Source organism: Larimichthys crocea, chromosome VIII (genome assembly GCF_000972845.2).
Source record: "Larimichthys crocea isolate SSNF chromosome VIII, L_crocea_2.0, whole genome shotgun sequence".
NCBI classification, from domain to species: domain Eukaryota; kingdom Metazoa; phylum Chordata; class Actinopteri; family Sciaenidae; genus Larimichthys; species Larimichthys crocea.
In genome coordinates this window covers 29,061,736-29,089,243 of record NC_040018.1, presented here as the reverse complement: position 1 = coordinate 29,089,243, position 27,508 = coordinate 29,061,736, and the positions used below count along the sequence as shown (strand labels likewise).

At 43.8% G+C, this 27,508-nt stretch overlaps 1 protein-coding gene across 2 annotated transcripts in view; it reads right to left on the bottom strand.

The window, feature by feature from the left end:
- Positions 1-20,846, bottom strand: part of cemip (cell migration inducing hyaluronidase 1) — a 190,680-nt gene extending 169,834 nt beyond the window's left edge. Inside the window, exon 1 of one of the 2 annotated variants that reach the window (XM_027281343.1) lies at positions 20,634-20,846. The gene's annotated coding sequence lies outside the window, so the exon portion shown is untranslated. The remainder of the gene's footprint in view (positions 1-20,633) is intronic. The other variant, XM_027281344.1, reaches the window with a different exon arrangement.
- Between the last annotated feature and the right edge of the window lie 6,662 nt (positions 20,847-27,508).

Here is a 27,508-nt window from a genome sequence, read left to right as displayed (position 1 = left end):
AAAAGGAATCACACGGTTTAATGAAGCTTTGTTCTTTAGCAGGTAACCGGACGTGTGCGCACTGTGAACGCGGTCCTGTAAAAATTCTTTTTGAAGGAAATATATCCCGTCAAACAAAAAAAAAAAAACTCATCAGCCAGCCAACCAGGACCGGCTGTCGGGGGACCTGTGGTGCATCGCGTGCCGTCTCGTTACGCATTTCATTCAAGTAAAAGAAAGAAAAATACTCTGATTACCAATCGCTGCATCCACTGCAACGTGTGAAACTTTCTAAATTATTGAGGAAATTCTTTCACTCATCGCTGTTTTTGAAGAGCTTCCGCGCAGACAAATTATTCTCAGGTGTCCTGCAGCAACCGGGTCAGGATGTGGGAATAATACACCCGATGTTTCCCCGTCGCTGCCACCAACAATATATTTTCTTTGAATTATTACAAGAGTGCAAGCTACAGATGGTTTTCTATAATATGTTGCATAATATCTATACAGCATACTACATAATGTTCCCGTAGTCGCGTGTCTGTCAGCCTGTCGATCTGCGTTTCAGGCAGGTAGCGAGGAGGACGCACTCGGCCGCCGCAGCACCAACAACACCAGTGACGCGTGATTGGCGATCCAGACTGTCACATGCTACCAAAGCAGGTGAGGAGTGTCCACCATCATGTGTGAGGACACATTAGCAGATGAGTTTTATGATCTCCTTGATAAACAGTCAGCTGTCAAGTCTACTCCGCCTCCGGAGGACCGGCCACTGTCAGTATCACTGTCAGTATCCACAGCAAAGAATCCTGCTCAGAGTGAATATGAATATTCCTGGACATCTACAAGACCACTAAAATACACAACAACAACAACAGAGGTGAGAAACAGGCAACAAGGTAACAGACTGATCAGCACCACAGTTTGACCGGAGCGTCGTGAGTTTGCTGTATTGTGCCGGACAGACCTACAGCAACATGTGTGACTTAGTTATGCTGCCATAGGATTAGACTGCCGGGGGATCTATTGATAGATCTGGCTCTTTGAGCCACTCACTGGAAGACGTGGAAGATGTGAAACATCTGTGCAGCAAGAGGTGGAACTCGAACCGAGGGTCTAAGGACAGAGGGTGTCACTCCCTGCACAGATTGTAAAGACCTCTGAGGCAAATGTATTTTGTGACTTTGGGCTATACAAATAAAATTGATTTGATTTGATTTGATGTGTGACTCCAACACCCGCAGACTGAAAAAACTTCTGCACTGGCTTCAGTTTGCAGTGATGGAAGTTAAATAAATGGTTGTGATTGACCTGACCACATCTAGAATAATAAAATAATAAAACCTCTTGAGCTCGGCAGATTTGTCTTGTAATTATCAGGCTGGCTAAAAATGTAGTGAAGGGCCCGAAAACACAAGGTGGAACATTACATTGTCACCCTCTATTTAAACACACACGCCCACTGTTTTCAATTGTTAGTCACCCACTGGCTGTACTTTTAGGGGATGTCAAGCATTTTTTAAAGCTTGTGTTGTGTTTTTTCAAGAGCAGCACACCCTGTTTTAGCTTCCATGAAGTAGCACTATTTTATTCTGGACAACACTATAGTTTGGGCCTGGGATCAAAGGATAGAATAATAAAGTTGAAGTAACTCAAGTGAGTTGATTTGGAAGCTGAACAGCACCATGAGCCGGGTTCTGCTCCAGGTTTCTGCCTCTTAAAGTCTGTGTAAAGGCAATTCTGAGATTTCTTCCAAAATACATTATATATGGTGTAAAATAGTTGCTGAAAACACATGAAAAGACTCTGAACGATATATTACTGAAATGTGGAGTTAGAGGTTCAAACAGTTTTTCACCAGTTTTCACTCCAGGATTTTGTGGGCGGTCCTTAAAGGGTGGCTCGATGACACGCTGAGGCCACCCTGAGCAGAGAGATAAGGATGAATTCATTAATTAATTTCATAAACTTGATGATATTTTTAATCATTCAAATTTGGCTGGGTGGTTAATAACACTTTCTTCTCTGGTCTGACAAACTCAGAACACATTTATTTTTACTTCACACAAACTTTAAAGAAAGTTTTTCTTAGCCACCGTCGCCAAGTGCTTGCTCATGGTGGGAATTGCTGGGTCTCTAAATAACCATATAACCATATATGAGATAACTTCTGTTATGACTTGGTACTATAGAAATAAAATTGAACTGAAAATTGAATTATACATCACACTCTAGCCTGTTGTGTTATCTTTACCATCCTTGCTGGCATAGCATTTTTCCTGTGCAGCGGTTTGTGTGGCAATGATGTAGTACAGGCAGTGTAGAAAAACGACCCGCGGGACATGGGGGAGAATGTAAAGCACATAGCAGGGCGGGGAGAGAAGAGGACTTCATTTTATTAATGGAAATTTCCTGCATAAGTCATGGGAGAAAAGTTAAATCACAGTCAGCTGACGAGAAGGGATAGTAGTGGATAATAGAGTCTCCAATAAAACACAGTAGTGGCCCACACATAATAAGATAATTAATCAACACTTAATCCATAATACATCTGCTTTTTATTGATAGATCTGGCTCTTTGAGCCACTCACTGGAAGACGTGGAAGATGTGAAACATCTGTGCAGCAAGAGGTGGAACTGGAAGTAATTAGTGAATGAAAGTGAGAGCATTAGAGCGTGAGTATGACATGACTCTGTTGTTTTACCGACGGAATTAGTACAGCAAAAATGTCCATTACCCTGAATTAATCAAGACAACAGGTGACGTGGAGGAAGTGTTGAGTTTCCAGGAGCAGCTGATTAAAATAGAAGCAGGGAGAGGGCCAACTCAAACCGTTTGAGTGTTTAGGAATTAACGTTTAACATAAACGAAAGGCCAATTTACGGTCATTAAAAACTGAAATTAGAAGCCATTCTAAAAAGGTCTTGACAAGATATTAAAGTGCCTGTTGTGGCCAAACTACAGTGTTTGATTATAATTTTCCTCTGTGGCTGTACAGCACAGCCAAGCCTCCAGAATCGTGTGCTGAGAGGTTTGAACTAGAAGCTATCGACATCAACACTTTGTCTGTGCCTCTCGTCTTTTTTGAGCCCCGGAGCAGCACTTCCATCATTTAAAGTAGCTGACTCATTTTGCTAATACACACCTACTCTGTTCATACAACAAGATTACAGCCAGCTTCTGTAACACTAAACACACACACACACACACACACACAAATCCATGCATACACAAGCCATTGATTTGACATCAGAATGAATTATGAGCCGGAGGAGTCGAGGCCTCCGTTTGACTGTGTCAGTTTATTAACAAAATCCTGTAATAGAGCAGAGGTGGCAGCGGCTCGACACTGAACCAGTTATCCTATGGCTGCGTATTGGCTGTCGAACGAGGAAATATCTGCATCGGACAAATAGAAGGTAATTGGAATCTACCGCGGAGATGTAAAAAGAAAATGGTACGCTCTTCTCTCTCAATGGATTATAGTCAAACGTCTAAGCCATCATCCTCTCTGCTATCTGCAAATGCTAATGCCCTCGCCTGGAGAGCACTGCCATTTCAGCAATGAGCATTTTTGGGAAAATGTAACTGTTGACGCGTGTTTCGGGGAGACACTTCAAAGCGATGTCTCGACAATAATCCTGCTATTTTGATTGAAGTCTTGCCTGCATGAAGCAAAATGCAATTCCCAGTTCGAGAGGAAACTTTAACTTTACTGCCAACACACACACACACACACACACACACACTGCGCTGTACTTTTTGTACAGCCATCTGAAAAGATCGCTCCCCGTCATCTTGTTCACCCTAGGTGGGCCATCACACACACACTCACAAACACACTCCGTTTTAAGGCCTGTAGTAGAGGTAGCAGAGAGGAACGTGGAACATTTTCAGTCAGCTGTAGGAAACCAGCTCCCAACTGAGCATGAATACAAAATATGAAGGGTTTTGACTGAGAGCACGCTGCTGAATTTTAAAAGGGTCAGTTCACCCAAATGAAGTCACCATGAAGTCAAAACTTAAGTCTTTTTATCACATATATCTGCACTATACAGACGCTCCAGGAATTCGAGATGTTGTGATTTGCAACTTCAGTGAATCCCTGTGAATTCCGCGCAGTCTGCCTGGGGGATTGAACTCGGCGGGTCAGGGAAGCCCGCACGGTGCGGGAGGATCCCCTTGTGGGACCTCTCCCCGGGGCTGGCTGGCCCCCGTCGGGCACATTTTCTCCACGGCAGTGCGCCACGACCAGCTCTAGGTTGAAAGGGCTCGGGGGCGAAGGTGGTACAGCGCCCGCCCGTCCAGACCTCGCCGCTTCCCGGGGCCGCGGACTTAGTGCCCACTGCGGCCTCTTCGGGGCTCGCCCGCGGGGACGGGGCCCTCTCGCGCAACTGTCGAATCACAACTTATCGCAACTTTCACTTCCTCCCGCAACAAAATTGCAACAAAAATGTAAAAAGCACTGCAACTTTCACTGCAATTTTTTTTGAAAACCTCATGCAACATCAGGCTTTGTAGGTCGCAACTATTTCAAAAAAGGCCCGTGAAATCCTGGTGGGACTGACTATATGTCACCTATCTGGACCAACACAGAATACTGTTTTCACTATTTTCAGGTATTTTAGAGTTTGCCTTTTCATGATAAACCATAAAAACTTGATGATGACTCAACCTGCACTCGGGGCGTGTACTAATTCATCCAATGAAACACTTTCCCTCATATGACACCGCCAGAGCAGAATGCTTCCTGGTCATTAGCAGGAAACAGATCCGGGTTAAGGAGTTGGACTGGACCAGGTTTGAGCACTACTTCCGAGACCATCAGGGAATAATGTTACGGTGCCGAGGTGACTTATGGACTTTCCTGATGGAAAGATTGCTAAGCAGCAAGCTGCTCACTGTGGTTAGCTGTGCAGCTGACCAAACTGACTCAGCCCTGAGATGCAGGGAGCAGAAAGTGTTTGCCCGGTCCACCACTCGCGTGCCGTCACCATTATGTTGTACTGGGAAGCCAAAGTGCTCCCAAACAGCTGATTTAAATGAAGCCGACGCCTCCTCCAACTCCACACTTTCCATCACTTTTCTTTTTCTTTCTGGCAACCCTGACGCCCGTACCGTAACAGTTCGGGACGAATACAAATACCGTTACACCCCTACTGGCCACTGCTGTTTTTTCTGCCTGCATATGTAGAGGTGAGGGTGCAACACACACTCGCTATTGGCCATCGTAAACGCCAATCAATATCCGTCCCTATCTGCCTGTTTTTTTTACAGAAAGTACATAGAATGAGGAACAGAAGTTTGGTTTTCTGTTCCATGGTGGAAAACATTTTTCTCTCTTCCCTTCTAACAGCCTCTCTGTCCAGGTTTAGATTTCTAAGATTTCTGCTTCAACCACAACACAATCGGAGGTGAATGAAATGCAAGTGAAGAATTACATTTGAAAAAAAAATCAACAGCAATATTTCTTTGCAGAATATTTATTTCTCTCAGGCTGAACCGTTTGTTTCTGAGCAAAAGAGCCAAAATTTATTCAAGAGCTTGACTTTAGTTAAGACCAGAGGAAAAAACTTTCAAAGACAGTTTTCAAAGTTTGTTAAGGTTACCGCTTTGAAATGATTCCAAATATTTAAATTGAATGGCAAAGTAACATCTGTTGTGTTTATAGTCCAAAAACCAGCTGCTATGTTCTTTTATTCACAAAAATATCTTGACCCCACGCACGACCGCAAAGTCAGTTTGGTGAAGCTTGTTTCACCTGTCACCACACACCCACACCTTCATGGTCAGCCACCTCCGCTCCACGATTTCTGGCTAGACTGTAGATTCCACTTGTGGCGTTACGTTCCATCCTCGTCAGTGTCTCGATAAGAATGTCGTCGGGAGGCTTTTGAAAATCAAATATGAGAAAAGAGAAACATGCTCCTGAATATTGGTCACAGCTGTGAGCATGGATCTTTGGTGTGGTTCTCGTGTGGCTGGGTGGGTGCGGTTGAAGATAAACATTGAATATAAAAAGCTGTTTGTAACTCCTGGTGTGGTTCTCAAGTACTGGCACAAGAGCGCAAGAATGTGGTTGAATTGTGGTTGAAGTTACAACTTCCTTCCTTCCAACTACTTTACTCTGTGTGTGTGTGTTTGAGTCTGGTTGTGCTCGATCAGGAATAGTTTGTACGATGTGTCGGACATCAGAAGTGTTCCAAACGGCACAGATGGTGCAGATGTGGTGGGCAGCAGCTCCTTTGAACTTCGCTGAGTTTTTGTTTTTATGTGTTGTTTTTTTCACTGAAGCACATATTGTTCTGACAGACATATACTCAGATCAGTATTGGAGAGGAAGCACAGTGTGTAAAGTGCAGTGGATCACGGTCTACTGTCTCTTCCAACCATCCAGCCTGACCAGCTGGACCGAGCACAGCCATGGGCCACCCAAGGCAGAGGGGGAAGAAAGCCAGCACAAGATCTGAGCTGGCCCAGCTTGTCCCAGTGGCTACTCCATTACACAGCCCAGTCCCAGCTAATGTCTCATTACAGGAAGGTGGTATGTACGAGATGGGAATCAATTAGACTGTTTAACAATGTTTAGATGTTGAAGTCAATGAAGAGAAGCATCCGTTCTCTCTAATCTGTGCATAGCTATACAAGGCAGCCATGATGAGATGCTGAATGCATCGTCATCGCAGAGAATTCAGACGTTTCTGTTGCTGCTGTTAACAAAGTCAAACAATGTGCTACTAAATGCTTCTATAGGCTACAGCTACAGGCTACAAGCTACAAGCTGCAGGCTACATTCTACGGCTACAGGCTACAGCTACAGGCTACAAGCTACAGGCTACAAGCTACAGGCTACAGCTACAGGCCTCAGCTACAGGCTACAGCTACAGCTACAGGCTACAAGCTACAGCTACAAGCTACAGGCTACAGGCAACAGGCCTCAGCTACAGGCTACATTCTACAGCTACAGGCTACAGCTACAGGCTACATTCTACAGCTACAGGCTACAAGCTACAGGCTACAGGCCTCATCTACAGGCTACAGCTACAGGCTACAAGCTACAGGCTACATTCTACAGCTACAGGCTACAGCTACAGGCTACAAGCTACAGCCTACAGGCTAAAGGCTACAGGCTACAAGCTACAGCCTCAGCTACAGCCTACAGGCTAAAGGCTACAAGCTACAGGCTACAAGCTACAGCCTCAGCTACAGCCTACAGGCTAAAGGCTACAAGCTACAAGCCTCAGCTACAGCCTACAGGCTAAAGGCTACAAGCTACAGGCTAAAGGACACAGGATACAGGCTACAGCTTGCATTGCATTGTGCAACCTTGTAGCAAGTGCAACACATACACTAAAAAGGCTGAGTCCAGATTCATTTCCAGTCTGCAGCCCATCCCCTCCCTCTACAGCCATTCAATCAGATAAAGGCAAACATATATGCAGTTATATAATTATAGTTATGAATAAATTCACACAGAAAGACAATAACACAGTCTACATACGCTGTTGTAGGTGATAAGCACCATGCTGCAGTGCATCCCTTGACCTGGGACCCGAGACCTGAGAGCGTCGACCAGGTCGACCAGCTCTGCCATTCCATTTCAACACGCTCTACGCAATTTGCATGCTGAAATTCAAGTGATGTGAGATAACAAATGTCAAACCTACTACCAGGATTAAATGGTAAGCCCTGGGATCAGGTGTCATTATGTAGATGTTAAAGATTCCTGTGGAATAGCAGGTGGAAATGGGCCGACAGCTGCAGACCTGCAAGATTAAAAGCAGAACTGTCTGCGTACTTCTACTGGCGGCTGTTTTTCTGTCAGACGTGACTATTTTTTTATTTATTTTTTCAACAATAGTGGAAAATAATGTAAAGAACATTACGGTGCACTACAACTCTCCACTGTGTGCAGTGAAACACTTTTAGGTGGGGTTAGTGGCTTCTCGAGGCAGACTAAGGATGGTTACTGCAGCTTTTACAGATAAGATGAGTAAAATCCCATCCTCACCTTCATCGCACACACACACACACACACACACACACACACACACACACACACACACACACACACACACACACAGCCAATGCCCAGCGATGTGGGGAACATGAGGTCATAGCACAGTTGGCGAACGGAATATTCCTGCAGTCTTTTTTCGGAAGTTTTGAATAATGGATTGGGGTTGCATTGAAAACCGCGTTGCACTGCAAGCATCCACACAATTGCCTCAATATGACTGCGCACTGCCGGCTGAGAAAACATGATTTAATCAGTTCATGTTTCTTACCACCAACATTAATTCAAAACACGGGGAGTTAAATCTGGCTGCTGCTGGTGAATATATGAGGAGAGAGGCCGTTAAAGCCTGGACCGGCTGGAGAAGACAAACAAGGCTAGGGTTAATGCGATGTGTCAAGGTGCTATCCTCATCTGAAGGAATCAGAGCAGTCCTCCAACATGATCATATGAAGTTTCCCTGGTCTGTGTGAGTGTATAGGAGAAGTTTGCCCTCAAGGCGTTCTTCTTGGAAGCCTAAACTACTTGGTTAGCTTTAAGAACTGAATCTACTTGGTCAGATTGTGATCGAAAGCCTTTCTGGCAGAAATCCCTGAAGCCAAACTTGCTCTGTGTGAAAGCTGTTCAGACATTTCAGACTTTTCACACGTTACACATATGTAAGAAAGCCGTCAGTATTCGAGGCATGTTGTGAGAAGAGGGGTGACTCATCTTTCTCAAGTGGAAAGAACTCAGAACAATCTCTCTGTGCCACGGCGTTCCCACAGAGCAAAGTCCTGGAGATGCAGACAGTGTGGTGGTGGCCGTGAAGGCTGTATAGAGAAAATGTTTCCAGTAATCCAAACCATTAACCGTCTATGTCTACGGTCTACGGCCAAACATAACTGCATCCAGCCCATAATGCAGCTGGATAGCTCCTTTTGTTAGATCCTTTCTGTCCGGTAAATACCAAGCGGCTGTGAGGGGAAGCCAATGTGGAAGTGCCAAAAACTGCAGTTCCTCAAACATCCACTAGAGGCTGGCTCCAGAAGTGAGTCAGTCTCCATAAGTCCCCATGTTAAAATGTCCAACTACACAGCAGAAACAAACATGTTTACTGTAACTTAACTACAGTGGTCCCTCGTTTATCGCGGGGGATACGTTCTAAAAATAACCCGCAATAAACGAAATCCGCAAAGTAAATTTTACAATTATTCTACATGTTTTAAGGCCGTAAAACCCCTAACCACACACTTTTATACACTTTTCTCAGACAGGCATTAACATTTTCTCACATTTCTCTCTTATTTAAACTCTCAAAGTTCAAACTTTTGCAGATTTAACAAAAATAAGTACAATACTGTATTAGTAAATGAAACCAAAGATCAAAACCTGTTTTCAAGCCCAAACATTTTTAACAAATTTAATTTTAATGATCAATCTACGAGGTTTGACACATAAGAAATTATTACCAGTAACTCACGCGTATTTCACAGTTCCTCTGACGGTGCCGAACACAATGAGCGTTCATACTGTACAGTACGCTGTAAAAAAAAGCATGCAAAATTACACAAAAAAATCCGCGAAACAGCGAGTCCGCGAAAAGTGAACCGCGTTATAGCGAGGGACAACTGTATACCGAGGGTAAATTGTTATACAACTCATCTGTTAAAATGATATTTAAGCTTAGATGTATGCAGAATTTGATTTCACGTAGTTACAGGTGGCTTCACAACAGCTCTTTAGAAACATCACCATCGTCTATGGTAAATGGACGTCTTTCAATCTCTGCACTGTCTTATAACTGACACATGTTTCATGTTATAAATTTGTAGTCTCCATATTTTTGACTTGTTTTTCTACTAAATGTGTTAAAATTACAGTACTACAAAAAGATGCCTGGATATTACAGGTACTACACACTTGTTGTCTATGTGTTATCACAGAGTGAGGAGCACTCCCGACATCTATAACAGAGCCTGACGTGTAAAAGTAGCGGGGTACTCCCCCCAACGCTGACATTTACAAAAACAGCTTTCATTCACGAAAACGAACAGAAAATGAGGAGCCTGTGGTAAATGTTACCTCAGTGGTGGCTGCTGCAGTGGGTGTGAAGGATATTAATGGAATGGGCTCACAAAAATACTTCCATTGGCAGAGAAGGAGTGAAATAAAGTGAAGCTAATCAGAACTACACTAGCTTTTCATGCACGGAATACCAGTATTTTTAGCTTCAAACCAAAAAAAGAAAAATACTTCAGCGTTCAAATGCACATCAGTGGAAGGCTGACAGGACAGGAGGGCTTGATGCTGTGACAGCAGCCGAGGGAAATGATTGACAGTAGGCAGACAGATGAGAGATGAAACCCATCAAGAGCAGATTCACATGTTTTATTCAACACACAGCAGAAAGGACACACTATGGAAACACAGCACAGTGTACACCCTTTGTGTTAATGGATGAATATTAAAAAGTATAGGCTCCTGGGAGGATGTGATGTGACACATACTATGCTGCATCCTGATGTAGAAGCTTGTGCATGTGTGTGTGAGAGTAAGAAACTGTCTCTGCGGTGGGAAAAAGAGATGAAAGTGAATTAAAGTGAAAATCCAGAAACAACGAGAAGATGAGGATCAGAGATCCACCGAGCTACTGCTGATACCAAACTGGTGTCACATACGTTCACACTAGGATCGGGCTGACGTAAACGTCTTCCAACTAGTTTGACCACTAGGTGTCGCATGGGAACATAGAAGAACATAGAGAAATGTTGAGTAGAGTTTGTATTAACAGCGTAATGCAGGGGTCCCCAAACTTTTTTCCGGTGCGGGCCACATCAACTTGCTTTTCTGTGATGGGGGGCCGGGGTCAGTCTATAACTGAAATGATATCAGTCCCACCAGGATTTCACGGGCCTTTTTTGAAATAGTTGCGGCCTAAAATCCCTGATGTTGCATGAGGTTTTCAAAAAAATTGCGGTGAAAGTTGCTTTTTACATTTTTGTTGCGATTTTGTTGCAGGAGGAAGTGAAAGTTGCGATAAATTGCCACCTTCGCCCCCGAGCCTTTCCAAGCCGACCCAGAGCCGGTCGCGGCGCACCACCGCGGAGGAAATGCGCCCGCGGAGGCCAGCCAGCGCCGGGGAGAGGTCCCACGAGGGGATCCTCCCGCACCGTGCGGCCGTCCCTGACCCGCCGAGTTGAATCCCCCGGGCAGACTGCGTGGAAGTTGATCACGAGCAAAGTCACGTCGGAATATACCATTGTGTGAGGGGATGAAAATTAGCTAGTACTGTAAATAGTTCGTAAATAAGGTAGATTTTAATTAGAATGCCAAGCTTAATCATTAAGTGTGGATATTTTATAATAGGAAAATGAAATGTTGAAAAATAGGCCATGTTTAGAGGGATTGTTTGGGATCGTAAAGTGGGCCACTCCAATTGTTTAGGCGGGCTGGATGTGGCCCGCGGGCCGTAGTTTGGAGACCCCTGGCATAATGAAGTAACTTTAACAGGTCCAATAGGAGCAGATCAAAACTGGCCTTTGTACCAGTTGGCTAGATAGCTTGGGGCAACACCCGCTGCTCATTCAGAAGACTTTACGTCAGAGTCTCTCAAAAGTCTCCAGTAACACCAGAAAAAAAACTTGCTAAATATAGCGACAAAGTCGCCAAGTTGGCGACACTGCTCAGTGGCACATGAGGCAAAGTTCAGTTTAGGGAATGAAATTACACAGACCTTCCCTGCAGCTTCTGCATTGTGGGGTCCATGGAGCAAGAATGCTAGAGACTTCCACCCGTTTCCAGTGTTACCCATAGGTCACACCGGGTTAAACGGTTTGGCCACTGTTACAGATTGTTTCAAAGTCAGACCAGAGTCTGACTTTCACAACAGCTCTTTAGAAACCTGTCTGTGACTTCATGGAGACTAAGTCCATGTTTTTGGTGCTGCAACCCACCCAGAAATGTCTTAATGAGTCAAGATTTCTGCTCCCGCCTGCACGGGGCAGTACTGAGTATGAAAACACACACACACACACACACACACACACTTGCAAGGGGTTCCAGACTTGATCTGAGCGTGGTTCAATTCATTTCTCTTTGTTTTGGCCTCGTAAGACACACACACATATACAGTGGTGTTCTTTTCGTTAACCTGAGCAGTGTTCCCTCCTCTAATCTATGAACTTCAAATGTTCCGTGTCAATCTTACTGTGGTTGCAGGCAAAACCACTGCTCTCATTTTCACCTTTATTATTTATCACCTACATCACCAAATAGCACACACACACACACACACACACACACACACAGACCTTAGAGTCCTTCCATATGTGGATAACGAGACTTGCCTGTCCAAACACATATCTTGGCACATTAGAGGCAAGGCTTGATAAATAAGCAGGACTTCCACGTGTGTGTGTGTGTGTGTGTGTGTGTGTATGTGTGTGTGCACAAGCTCGCATTAATACGGGGTCAGCGCAGTGGTATCATGTTGAGATCTGCTGCTTCCAAAGGACAGACGTGCTCCTTTATCTCTGTCGACAGCTTTGATTCTGCTTAAAAACTACTAATCACTGCTGAGACATTCTTGGCCTCTTGCATAAAGGCCCCGCAGCAGCTTCACACACACACACACACACTTAAGCTACAAACGCCTCCAGTGGTCCTCCGTGTTGCAGTCTGCTCTGCATGAATCAGGAGAATTCACGGTGAAGCTATCCAGCTGTAAACGGGCTCCGTGTATCTGACGATTACTCCGACTGAAAGCTGAATCCAGAGCAGTTCACATGCTCAATCACTGATAGCCGGTGCTCTCATTGAAAAGGACAGCAAGCCGTGACCTTCAGAGAATAAAAATCTTCACCTCGTCATCTTTTAATACTCCACTGAATGTATTAGGGCTGTCCTGAATACCATCTTTTGAACTTTTGTAGTAATAAACAGTGAATATTTAAATCTTATGTGGCCACATTTGTGCGAGAGCCCTGCAGAGCCAAAGTTTTCTTATTTTAACCAGGATTGGTTTAGCAGCCTGGAAGCCCGCAGACAAATTGCATGTATTGCACGGAGTGGAATAAATAAATAAATACTCCAAAAGGAAGTAGAGTAAGAAGAAAAGTGGACAGCAAAAACATTGCATGTTTATTTCTTCCCAGAGGCAGTTTAAAACCAGTATGGCTTATATATTCAGTCTGAGACCATGGAGACTATTGCATGCATTGATATGAAGCACCACAAACATTACGAGACAAAGCTCGGCAAACATCCCCACTCAAAGCTGAAGAGAGAGGGCAGTAAACAAACCATAAAGTCCAAGAGGATTAATCCAGCAGAATCCCAAAACTGAAAACCGAATACCTCCAAACAGAATGAATGTTGGATATTCAAATGTATATCTTTGTGTATGAATAGGGTTGATAGGTGCCTCTGCAAAGTTTGTGCAAATCATATCCTGTATAAAATGTGGAGAGCTGTTGTGAAGATCAGAGTGTGGTGACTCTGTGGCCATCACCATCTTGTCCAGATGATCCACAAAAGTGGAGCGTGGATGGAGCCAAGGCAAGCTGAATGAAGCCTAGCTGGTCAAACAAGCAACCTGTGACGGCACCGACATCACGTCAGTCAAAAGCTGCAAGGTGCCAACTGCTCATCAGCTTCAGGAGCTAACCATTCATACAACGGTGCATCCTTCAGGAGCAATTTGGGTTCGGCATCTTGCCCAAGGACACTCCGACATGCAGAGGAGCCGCAGAGCATCTGATCATCATCGGATTAGTGGACAACCCGCTCTGCCTCTTGAGCTACAGCCTATGTCTATGCTCTTAACATGATTTGAACAGGTTTATTTCTGCTGTGAAGTTTTAACATGGGGGCTTATGGAGACTGACTCACTGCAGCCGGCCTCAAGTGGCTGTTTGAGGAACTGGTCATCCTGGATTCACAAAAATCCAAACAAAGCTACTATGCCAACACTGAAGCCTGATTAATATTACATTTTCCAACAATATATTTGATCAATATTGATATTTTCATTTAATGATTGATTAGTTAGGCCTAAATCATCAATCAAAGTTGGCCATGAACAGGTGCCAGTTTGTGGGAAGGTAAATGGTTTCTACAACATGTTCAACAAGATCTGCGTGTCAGCTCCATGCTGCTGTGTTTACACGTGTCGCAGGTATTTCCTTTCGCCTGCTGAAGGTTGTAAAGTTAAATCCTGCAAATCAAATATGTGGGTAAACAACAATTCCACTGGGTGTGTGCTACACTACACCCCTCATCCCAGAGCTTTGATCTAAATTGGACTCCAAACTAAACTCAGTCTGGAGGACGTGGCTGTGCGTTGTGTGATTTTTCTCAGCTTTTTTTTAAAATGCTGCAGTGGCACGTGGAAATACAGATGTGGAGGTGGATATCTGTCTAGATTCTGTCTGTCTGGATGACAGTCCACAAAAAGAACAGACTCGCACTCGAAGCACGAGCATCTGTCTGTTGTGGCGCCAGGGCCGAAGGCTGGATTTAATTTACACCCGGGGTTATCCACGCAAAGCCCATCACTGCTGTTTTACTTCTTTAATTAAGAACTTGGAAGAGATGGGATGAAGCGAGGTTGACCCAACTTCTGTGGCAGCGTAGCAAGTACAGGCAGGAAAACAACTGTTCTAAACAATTTCACAGCCCATTAAAGAGTTGATGGATGCCTAAAAGAAGAAAGAAAAAAAAAAAAGAAATCACTAGACTCCGTATGGGGAACTTCATCTACGAATATAGAGCTATTATTTTCCAAAGCAGACCGGAGGAGAAAGCAGAGAGCAGCCTGACCAGAGGGGAGAGAAATGTTCCTCTTTCAATTGAGGCTTGAGAGCTGATGGTTTCCTCAAGTAAACTGTGGCCTTTGGCTGCCGGCCCAATCATCCACGGTGGCAGCTCACTGCCAGTTCTTCCCTCCTTAGTGGATGTGTGGATGTGTGTGTGGAAAACTCCGGCCTACGCTGGAAAGTAAAAGCTTCTCCTCCGCCAAGAGTAGTCTTCCTCACGCTGGAAAAGGATTGCTTTCAATAGACGGAATACAAAAAAGGCCAAAAGGGTTTAGCGTGTGTGTGTTTTAAAACATGCAGAGGCCTCAGAAGCTTTTTCGTTGCCCACTTGTGATGCTTCAAATTATTGCTACATTTTCACAGCAATCCAAGAGGACATTCCACTAAGCAAAAATATCCACTTTGTGCAGTGTGTGTTCTTCTTTGGAAGATTAAAGCTGCACTCATTGATCTTTTTTTTTGGCCCCTTGGGGGCAGCAGAACAAGCCTAAAACACAAACATGTTTTTTTTTGTTTGTTCTTAAATCTACAGTCATTTGCACACTGTGTAGTTAGATGATGGTGTGGGATCATGGGAGTTAGTGTCTTTAATGTTCTGATGGAAATCTCTGAGGTGACCACCGGCATTGTGAAATTGCAGCTGAGGAAGCTGCTGGATGAAGCGGTTGCGGTTGAATACCACAATATACAAATGTTTTACATATGTTTTATATTTTGGCAGTCAAATGTTGGCGCTAATGGTAAAATGTTACGATGGCTGCACTTGAATTGAGACAGCAGCACACAGTGAACTAAAAGAAGTATTCGAGTTGAGCTTTAGTCACATTTGGAACATCGTTTCCCTGTTATAGCAACTAGAGGCAAGTAGGAAATGCACATTATCTTAATACAATTACAGATTTTTCCGGGTTTGAACATCGCTGAAAACATTTTGGGATAATGTAAACAACTCAACGGAATATATGACGCAGGTCTTCTTCAATGAGGACATGTGAGATATTTTTAAAGCTGAATGTGTTAGCAAACAGCTGCCTTAATACCCATTTAGGATCCATCAACACCCTTAAAACTTAAATCTCATTAACTTCATCTCATCTGGAGTTATAGTCAAAGGGTCAAAATGGGATATGGCAGGTTGGGGACATATGAGGAGTATAAGAACATGAGAATCTGCTGCTTTCATCTATTTTATATCATCTTAAATTCAACGTTTTAAAAGGTTTCACACTGTTGGTCTGACAAAGAAAGCAATATGAGGAAGTCATGTCGCCTCAGCCGCCCGGTCATGCTGCTTTGCACTTTGCAACATCAGAGAAATCAGGCCTTACCTAACTCAACGTGCTACTCAACCCCTGACACAAACTGTGGTCATCTCAAGACTAGATTACTGTAACATCCTCCCAGCCTGCACAGTGAAACCCCTTCAGATGATCCAGAACGCGGCGGCACGCCTGGTCTACAACCAACCCAAAAGGTCACGTTACCCCACTGCTCATCGAGCTACACTGGCTACCTGCATTAAATTCAAATCGCCCATGCTCGCCTACAAAGTTGGCTCCGGTACTGTACCCACCTACTTGGACGCCCTTATACAGGCATTTGTTACTTCAGGACCATTGCGTTCCTCCAATGAACGACGCCTGGCTCTGCCACCCGTTTGCTCAAGGCAATCCAGACTCTTCTTGTCTGTTGTTCCCCATTGGTGGAATGCATTAATCAGTTCCTACCAGATCAGGGCAAGAGCTGGAGGTCTTCAGAGTGTCTCCAACACTACCAACAAGTGGACACGCTAATATATTATATATTGTATTGATAATTTGGAGGTCTGGTTTGGCCTCCACCAACTCCTTAAGGAAATATGCGGCTCTTCAGCCGGTCACTAACTTTGTCTGTATGCTGTGCAGGTCTATCCTAGATTTTCCACTGAAACCAGCTCCCTGCTGCTGATGAGAACACTGATACTGAACCAAAATAGTAAAGTTGTGGGCTGCAAAACTCAAAATAATAAGCCCAGTGGATCCATCATTACCGGCAACACATCGAATATTTTGAATATTTGATCCATTGTTTTCATAAAAAGGCTGATTTGAATGTAGCTTGAAGTTTTTTGTTAGCTGGTTGCTTTCTTTCAGTCTTAATCAGCCCTGCTCGGGCTAAAATACACGGCTCTTATATTCGAAACAAACCAGGAGAAGCAATCACCTCGTATGCAGCTGGCACTCCTGGGGGGATTTGCAGCAGAATGTGAGAACATTTTACAGGCATCTCACTTATGCCATACCCTCGCCGGCAGAATTATTTCACTGCTATTTTCCCTCCAGTAGCCTCCTTTTTTCCTTTTTGCAGGAAGGCAACTGTGTAATTGCAGTTCCTGGTTTCTCCAGCCAGTATTTCAGATTCAGCAGCAGAGAAGTGGCTCCGTTGCTGTCAGACGTGCTCGAGACGCATCTTTAAAAAAACAGACTCAACATCAGGTCTTAATTAGCGGCAGCGCATTCAAATGAACCCAACCGCAGCTTTGCTCATTCATGGCATCACTCATACTAAATACCCCGCCAAATTAAAACTAATTCACAGACGCGAAATGCTGTGGCCTCAGCAGTAATTTGTGGTACTGTCGGTTTGGGAAGTCGACTCCGCTCAGTGTTTGGAGCAACAAACGCTTTCATCAGATTGATTTAGTTGGATCAACTCAATTCAATCAATCAGCGATACAGAGTAGCAAAAACACACATTCATTTATACAAAAATCTCCCAATTAACAGCAGCCGCCGTGACCACAGAATAACTTTCCTTCCCAAAGATTCTCTCGGTCAGATGCTTTTAAGAGATTCATGTCTTGTCCACCTGGCAGTGTGATTTGTATCTGGATGAGAAAAAACTCAGAAATGTAGGTGTAATGCAATCAGAGTGGGATTAGATCAGCCAGTCCAGATCTGAAGGCGATCTCAGCCAGGTGTGAAATAAATCTGGACAGTGTGAGCGCTGCACATTTGGTGAAAGAAAAGAAAAAAAAAGCATGATGAAAAGGTCTCCGAACTCCACCGCTTCCTGCTATATCAACTTTTCTTGTTAAAAAAAAGTCACAACACGATCACACAGTGTCCGGCTCAAAACGTTTACATGTATCTAACATCTTCCCTCAGCTGAGGATCTATATCGCTCAAGAAATGTCATCAGGAGAAGAAAAGATTTCAATCCTAAACTCTGAACACAACCTCCTCCAGCAGGTTAGGTGTGCACCTTCAGTTACCACGAGGATGTCGCCTGGTTTAAGGTGGTGACAAATGGTAAATGGTCTGTACTTATATAGCGCCTTTCTAGTCTTCCGACCACTCAAAGCGCTCTACACTACATATCTCATTCACCCCATTCACACACATTCATACACTGATCGCATTGGCTACTGTGCAAGGTGCCAACTGCTCATCAGTTTAAGGATTTAAGCATTCATACATAACTTGGGGTTCAGTATCTTGCAGACCAGAGAGCCGGGGGATCGAACCGCCGATCATCTGATTAGTGGACGACCCGCTCTGCCTGTGAGCCACAGCCGCCCCGACGACTCCACTCCACCTCGCCATCGAGGCTACGGCAGCCTGCTGCCATCGACCATGAGCCGGGTTCTGCTCGAGGTTTTTCCTTGCCACTGTCGCCAGGTGCTTGCTCATGGTGGGAATCGTTTGGTCTTGGATTTGATTATGTAAATAAAACTCATTTGAATTAACCACAGACTGGTGACTGTCTTATAGTGTCAATAACAAACATCTCTGTTAGCAAGGCCACTGGAAGGCAGCCAGCCCGCCCCCCTCCACTCCCCTCATCTGCATGAGGTCCCTCGCAAGAATGTGGCTACAAGAGCAACAAGTGACAAAGCCCTCTAGTGGCCGTGGTGATTATGACAGGAAAGAAGTGAAATGATGTTTATTACAGAGCGGTCCAGGGAAAGGAGGTCAGGCTAGATGGGCGAGACAACACTGGACTCAGACTGCTATTTGTTTCCGGTTGCTCACAGCAAGTCAACATTGCTTTTTTTAAACCAGTAAAATGTTGCTCATAGACTGCAGCAGCAGATCAGACACACATCAGAGCAGGACCAGGTGCAGATTCAGAACTGATGCAAACCTACAATAAGTGTCTTACAGATACAGAAACACTTCTTGCAGCAGATTGTACATTTGCAAGTCAGCTGTAGATGAAAGGCAAAGGCGCTACACCTAAACCTGTGTAATTCCTGCTCTGCTCTCAGAAACAGCTTTCATCTTCATCATCATCATTACCACAGACTGACAACCTGTTCTCACTCTCACTGACTCTTATTTTAGCCTCAGCTGGTTGTCACTTTTTCCCCCCTGAGCAGGTCACTCAGACACAAATTGTCGTCCACCAGCATGCCGTCATCATCCTCCTCCTCCTCTTCCTCCTTATTATTATCATCATCATCATCACTGCCACTCTTCCCCAGCCTGTTCCTACTTCTATTCTTTGTCACAGTGCTATTCTCCTCCTCGTCATCATGTCACCCTCACTTGAGGACACTGAAGGTGATAAGGGAACACGGGAAGGCGGCAGACAGCCACAGAGACGGCTCAGAGGCATCATCATTTCGTCAGCCCGAGCACAGATTCCACTTGATGCTCGCGTCGTGCAGTCGGAGACGCCGAATCATCCGGCTGAAGCGTGGACAGAGGAACAGAGTGCCGTTTAAGAGGCGGTGTGAGATGTGCTCGCGAGGCAATCAGTGATAACGTCATAGAGAGGAGGAGAGGCATGGAGACAGATGAAAGCTGAGCTGGGAGTTGTATTGTTTATAAAAATAAAAAAAAGCTCTAAGGCATCGTGAGGGATATTACAAATGAAAATGAATATTGGTATATGTTGGATTTATATCAGGTGATGTGATTTGAGGAGTGATAGCACAAATACACACAAATACACAAATACTGACCTGATTCTGAGAACAGACCTGTTCAATCTGACCAAAATCCACCAACATAAATATGACAGTATTCCTGCCTGTGCTGTATGGAGGTCAGAATCTACAGAATGTTTTTATTTTAAACTTGGGGAATGAAAAGTTTGCGCGCTGGGTTGCACTGGGGGACTCATTATTTGCAGGATTCTGGCTACAGCCAGAGGATCTACAGACAACACAGCTGCTGAGCATCATCGCCCTGCAGATATTAAGGAGGAAAATGGTCCACTCACCTGTTGGAAGGAGACTGAGGAACAATGCACAGCAGCAGCAGCAGCAGCAGCAGCAGCAGGGCAGCGCGCACTATTCATGAAGTGAAGCACAGCATCAGCTGGACGGTGTGAACATGCCTCTTCTCCTGTAGCACATCATCTCTCTCCAAACATCTCGAGGTAAAGCCCAGCGGCGCTGCTCTCACTCTTTCCCGGTGGAGGCTGCGCTCCTCGGCAGTGGATACACTCTGTCACTTCCCGCTGAACGCGCGGAGAGCCGGGGGAGTTCAAAAGACACGGAGGGAGCGGTGCTATCAGCGCGCACTGTGACCGGGAGTCCACTTACCTTTGGCTCTGGAGTCGTGGCAGGACAAGCGGCGTGCGCTCAACAGTCCAGCCCGCACCCGCAAGCTGGCGAGCCGCGACCCTCTTCAGTCCGCCGGGACAGCATGAAGCCAAGTGCGCGTCCTTTCCCCCGACAGAGCGCGCAACATGCGTTCACCGACACGGTTCTGTTCCAGCACACCTGTGGCTCCCAGCGGCCACATTACGCCCCGAAAGTACCCGCTCTGGATGCACCACAATATCAACACACAGACACACACACACACAAAACATGCCCAGCCACAGAAATAAATCCACGGAGACCTACCGACTTGCAGCATATAATCCACGTCTAGTCCCGCAGCCTGGAGACGCGCAGCTCGGAGCAGTGCAGTGATGGACCGGTGGAGCTGTTAATGTGTCAGCCGGTGTCGGAGCGCAGAGACACGGCCATTCCCTGTCAGAGGCGCACGTTGCAGCGCCGCCTCTATTTACTCCAGCTGGAGGAAAGACACTCCCACTGCGCGTGTGCGTGTCTCCTAAGCGCGCGCGTTTCTGTGTGTGCGCGTGTGTTTTTGGAGGGGGGGATTCCTAATTCCTTGATTCCTTTTTTACAGAGGCGGAGCCAGATTCAAGGAACACTGAGGTCAAATAAAAAGTGATGAACACAAACAAGTCTATCTAAAGCACAGAGCATACACATGATATAAAAATACAAAACAAACAAAAAATATACAATGAAAGGAGAAATGTTTCTAAAACAATAAATAATAATAAAAATAATGACTAAAGTCTCTAAAGTGTAAAAGAAAAAAAAAGATTTTCATGATCTGTTCTTTGTTGTGAATGTTTGAAGACGATGAACAGAAAGTGTTCAGAAACTTAAAAAAATAAAAATATATATATAAAAATTCTGTTGGTGTTTATTTGAGAGAACTTGGACAATGTTTACTTGGCCTATAAAAATATGTTATCCCTGAAGCGCTCTGCACAGCATTGACTGTGGAACAACATTGATGTATCATGCATCAGCGAAACTTGAATCAACATTGATCAACATTGAAATATAACATTGAGTTTTCATCAGGTTTTTTAAAAGTTATTTCAAGGATGAAAAATTGATCAAGACAGAAAAAATCAATGTTAGTTCAACTTCAAATCAGTCACTGTTTTATCACTGAACCAACACTGAAATAACATTAATTAAACTAATCTGCTCATTCCCCTTAACCAGGTGCAATATAATAAAGCATTATTTATGAGTATTGTGATGCCCTATGTGGCATCCTGAGTGTGTTCCTTCCTCCTCCTCTCCTGGGTGTGGTCTCTTTCTTTCTCCTCCTCCTCTCTGGGTGTGGTTTCTGTTTGCAGGTGTTTTCCATTAATTACTTTGGGTTCGAGTGTTTATGCCACTGCAGGCTGGTACTCATTCTCTTTCTCTGATCTCTCTCTGGCTGGGCCCTGTTCTGGGCTCTTCTGTCCCTAGTCAGGTCAGGTTTGGTTTGGTATTTTTGGTCATCCTTTGCTTTTGTTTCACATTACCAACACTTGCACACTCACACTTGTCACTCATGCACACCCTACACCACTGATACCACTGCTTCTACACACTCCATAACTTTATGATTGTTTAATTTGGTTTAATAAAGTATTGTTTAAACAAACGTACATGGTGTGAACTCCCTTTTTGCCATGACTCTCAGAGCCAGGTCATGGCAGTGTATATTCTATATACATCATTAATGTATAGAGAAGAGGAGGTGATGCAGAGACAGACCCATAGCAAGATTTGAGAAATGTTGTGGCATGAGTCGAAGGTTCACTGCAAATCAATGCAATGCTCGAGCCTTCTCAGTTAAACAACACCATGGGAGCAACATGTTAGACAACACTCCTCCACCAACATCATCATCATCATCATTGTGCGTTGTACTATCACACTTAAAGAAACATTGTGTAACGTTTCTACCATCAAGCTAACAGAGTTTAAATCGTGTTGATGCTACACTGACTTGGAATGAGGTTGTTCTTCAGGTAAGAAGTACGTAAATCACAAACCTCCAAATTTTTCACTGATTCTGGTGAAACTGCATCATATTTTCTTCCCTCTGATGTCCTCTGGCTGCTCCGCCTCAACTCTCTGTGATTTACAGAGTTTCCTGATGGACAGTGAAGTAAACTGCTGACAGCTGTAGCTGCTGTTAGCTCATGTTAGCTCACTTCAGGACTGTGGGCTCATACAAAGTTGTTGTTGTACCAGGGATGTTTTGGACAACCAAGAGGAGAAGGTTTTCGGGCCTGAGCATGCGGGAATGCTAAAAGTAAGCGGAGTCGGTGTCATGCTGGAACCGGAGCTGGGCAAGCGAGCAATGTATATAGCATAAGTATTGAAATCAGAACAAATACAAATGTCTATATTTACCACAGTGCAGACTCGGACTGGCAGTCTGTGCTACTGGGCAAATGTCAGATGGGCCGGTCCATCTCAGCCACATTTGGGCCGATGTTTTTTTTGTATGTATGTGTTTGTTATTTTGTAGCCTTTGCAACATTTGCCCAGCAGCCCGAAATGGACTTGCGGCCCATTTGCATCCATTTGGAATAGGCTTTGGGTTGCACTGGCTAATATTGGTTAATATTTGCCTCTTCATGACAGGTTCAGAAGTCACGATTTACACATGTTCGAAGTTAATTGTCTGCTCTGTAGCTCGAATCAGTGCTGTAAGTAGACTGTTTCCAAAGTTTAATGAGGTGTAGACATGTACAACATGATCTTCATTATTATTTATGGGGTATTTGGGGGTTCAGTATGGGTGGGTGGGAGAATGTTAGAGTGCGTGTGTTTTGGGGGCGGGTTCATCGGTCCAATGGTGGGCCGGTCCAGAGGAAAAGTGCCAGGGCCGAATTTTGTTCCCAGTCCAACCCTGCCACAGTGGGACTTCACTCTGAAACTGGGATGCTAGATCACTAAAATACAGATTTATATGCAATGTCACTTAAATGTTGGATTGTCACACACTTGTATCACTATGGGTACAGGGGAAGTTTAAAATATTTACTTGAGCGTGCACGTTTTAAGCACTGCGACTTTTCAACTTTTCATTTTGTCGGACTCTGTATTCTGTCCCTGTGTGTGACGTTTCATTGCATTTTCATTTAATTTAATTTCACTGGTATGAATGTGAGGTGAGCAATATTGCTAGAAAATCTAATTACTGAGAATAATAAAATCAAACCTCTAAATCCCGTCTCCATTTAGACTCTGGACCTTCCATTTCTGATACTAACATCACAGATGCCGCAGTTGACTTTTTTTCAATTTGAACAAATATGTGCAACTATTAAACTGTCTCCCTGCTGCAAATCTGATTCAATCTTATCTAGGAATGTTCCCTACAGCGTAATAACAACAACAGACTCATTAAAGGGATGCATTTAATGAAGTTTCTTTAATTATCGGTGATAATAAATCAATGATTATCAATTTTGAATGAATGAATCAAGTAATTGCAGAAGAGCGACTAAGAGGAGACTTTTAAATTGTCTGGGTGTGAAGCTGTCCCTTGTGGATTTTTTTAAACAAAGTTTGTCAATTTTATTTGTGTGTGTGTGTGTGTGTGTGTGTGTGTGTGTGTGTGTGATGGCTTCCCAGGCTGCCCTTAAACACAATCAGACTGGGTTGGGTAAGAGCCAAAAGTAATCTAGTATATCATAGAAAAAAAAGATGTAGTAATCCATATTATAGAAAGAACCACTCAACTAGGTAAAGAGAAACAACAGTCCATCATTACTTTAAGACAAGAAGGTCAGGCAGTCGATCACATATTGAATCAAACACTCTGATGAAACTGACTCTCATGAGGACCAGCCTGGAATTAGCTCTTCTGAAGAGGAGAAGTTCTTTACAGTTAGCAGCCTCAGATTAGAGCCCACATAAACGCTTCACAGAGTTTAAGTGGCAGACACATCTCAGCATCAACTGTTCAGAGGAGACTGTGTGAATCAGACCTTCATGGTCGAATTGCTGCAAAGAATCAACGATTGAGGGAGACCAACAAGAAGAAGAGAACTGCTTTGACCAAGAAACACAATGAACGGACCAGTGGAAATCTGGACTTTGGTCTGATGAGTCACATTTAAGATTCTTTGAGTCCCCAGGCAGTCTAATCCTATGGCAGCAAAACTAAAGGATGACCAGAGCCAGCCCTAACTATAAACTCTATCAAACAGGAAAGTCTTAAGTCTACTCTTTAAGGTGTTGACCGTGTCCAGAACCCAGAATGGTAGTTTGTTCCACAGAAGAGGAGCCTGATAGCTGAAATATGAAACATATATAACCTTTTTTACCCTTTTCTGATTACCACATATTTCCAACATGTTACTTAATAGTTTCGATGTCTAAAGAAAAAACACTGAATGAGAAGGTGTGTCATAAAGAGTCGAAGTTCCTCATAGGACGCTGATTGTTCTTGACAACTGTGTTCGGACAGCTCAGCTCAGCTTGTAGCTCGAGGGCTGGCGAAATGGATTCTCACATGGTCATGTGATTACATGATCTAGCAAGTCCAACTGCCTTACAAGTTTGATAAAGACCTTAGATAGACTTTGACAACGATTTGATCAAACAGTCTGACTTCAGACAATCTTCTATATTTATCTGCACAAAGCGCTCTAGTTTATGACCATCTTAAGTGGGACTAATTTGCCATGAATTATGGGTAATTAGGGACGTTTTATAAGCTAGAAAATATAACAGCTGTGTCAAATAGTTCAGCTCCCTTCACTCCAGCAGAATCAAACCCATTTTTAGGTTGCAAAAACGTGCGGTGAGAATCATGGCTCTTTCTCCTTCAAGAACCCATACTCTACCTTTGTTTCATAAATTTGGTATTCTTAATATTTATCAGATTAGTTACCTTCAGACTGCTCAGTTTGTATATGGTTCTTTAAACACAACACTTACTCCTTGTTTCACAATTTATTTTCTGCAAACAATCAATTTAATAATTTCTCAACTCAGCTTCGGCCCCCACAATCGAGAACTGTTTCATCGCAATTTAAGATTTCCTACAGAGGTTCCAAGATATGGAATTCACTTCCTCCTCATTTTCTGAAACTCTCTCAACCAGCTTTTAAAAAATCTGTTAAATGTATGTTGCGTAATCAAGAAATGAATGTTCCTTCTTAATCTTAATAACACCTTGATGTGTGTATATGCCGGATCTATGTGTTCAGCTTTGTTTTATTCTTGAAGTTGTCCTTAGTGTGTATGTCCTGTATAATACAGTAGCTTGCATTCTTATTCATGCTCTAATTGTTTCAGGAGGTTCTCTTGACAAGCCCCTTACGGGTTTTTTCAGACCTCCTTGCATGTCCGCTGTGCATAATGTCCTTTTGCTGTTCGTTTGTTTTTGAGTTTTTTCTTTTTTCTTGTTTGTTTTATCTTTTATGGATGATGTAATTAACTATGTGCTAAATAAATCAAATCAAATCAAAGACATTTTACTTTGTACAAAAAAAATCATTTTTCGTTTTCGTTGTTTATCTTATTTCCAATGCAACTGTTAAGAATGTTATTAACAGAACAACAACATAACTAAGGGATGGTTCAGGACTCACTTGAGCCAGCCCAAGTTTTAACAAAAAGGAACATCTTAAGCCTACTCTTAAATGTATCTTTAAGTGTATCTAAGACTTGGAGGAGAAGCCTTTGTTTGCAAAGACAGCTTCAAAACGCTTCCTGTATGAAGATGCTTCCACACGATCTTGAAGATTCAGGGAATCCCGCTGGTGAATCAGTTGTTTTCAGAAATGCTCTATTGAGTCTAATTTGGTGATTGACTTAGTCAATCCAAGATCTTTATTTTCCTCTTCTGATACTGCAAGTTTCCTTTGCATCATCCTGGTGAATGGCTCCATTCATCTTCACTTTGATAATTTGCTTTATTTCATTACCATGATATCACGATGCTTCCCTTTCCAAACTTCCCTGTATGCATGGTATTTTTAGGGTCCGATGCAGAGTCTTTTCTCCACTAAACATGAAGTGTTGTTTTGTTGCTGAAATGTTCGATGTTTTGTCTCGTCATCCATCCACATTGCCCAGTTGACTTCACTGTGTAGTGTGGTGACAGAAGAAAAATGCCAGAGGCACAGGGAGTCCAATTTCATGGAAATCAGCTTGGCATGGCTGGCATTTCTTTCACTTCATTAACTGAAGCATGCCATGGTGACCAGCTTCTTTTTTTTTCTTTTCTTTTGGTAAACTGCCAAACCATTCTGATAATTAATTTTCTTAATTCATTAATAGCGTCTCTGGCAGCGAGACACAGGGCCCAGCAGCACCTACCCATTTTGGACATCTGCAGGGTGACACGGTTGTCACAGAGACTTTAATTCAACAATATGACATATGTGTTTGTTTGTTGTTAAGGTTAGGAGGCTTCCTTTGTCATGGGTTCCACAATAACCACTTGGTTAAGATTAAGGAACAACCGTGGGAATAGTTCATAGAAGAGGTTGGCTGTCAGTCAAAATGGCAAATGAACAGCAGCCTACTAATGTTGCGAGACACCTGAACTTGGAAAATCCTGGGATCACACGAGAATCCATTTTTCCAGACAGTTAGTGGTTTGAACACACTGGTTCTGAGAAATTTCGTCCGTTTGTATCCCTGATCTCATTCTTTTGGTAACTACCCAAAGCTCATGACTATAGGTGAGGATTGGAACAGTGCTCGGTTCGGGCATCTGATTAGGATGCACCCCTTTTGGAGGTGTTCTGGGAACGTCCAACTGGGAGGAGACTCTGGGGCAGACCCAGAACCTGCTGGAGGGACTGTATAGCACATCTAACCTGGGAACATCTCAGGATCCCCCAGGAGGAGCTGGAATGTGTTAGTGGGGAGAAGGACATCTGGAGAGCTCTGCTAACCGTGACCCGACTCTGGAGAAATGAAAGAGAATGGATGGTTCTGAGAAATGATTAAGGAACTACTGTCAGCTATATCATGAGCTACAGCCTTTCAACACTAGGCATGTGTGAAGTGACTGTTTGCTCAAAAACATCAGAACAGAAAGACGGCTGTTGCTTGGAGGTAGAGCGGGTCGTCCACTACTGCATGTCGAAGTTTCCTTGGGCAATATACCGAACCCCAAATTGCTCCCGAAGGCTGCGCCATCGGTGGGTGAATGCGTATGAATG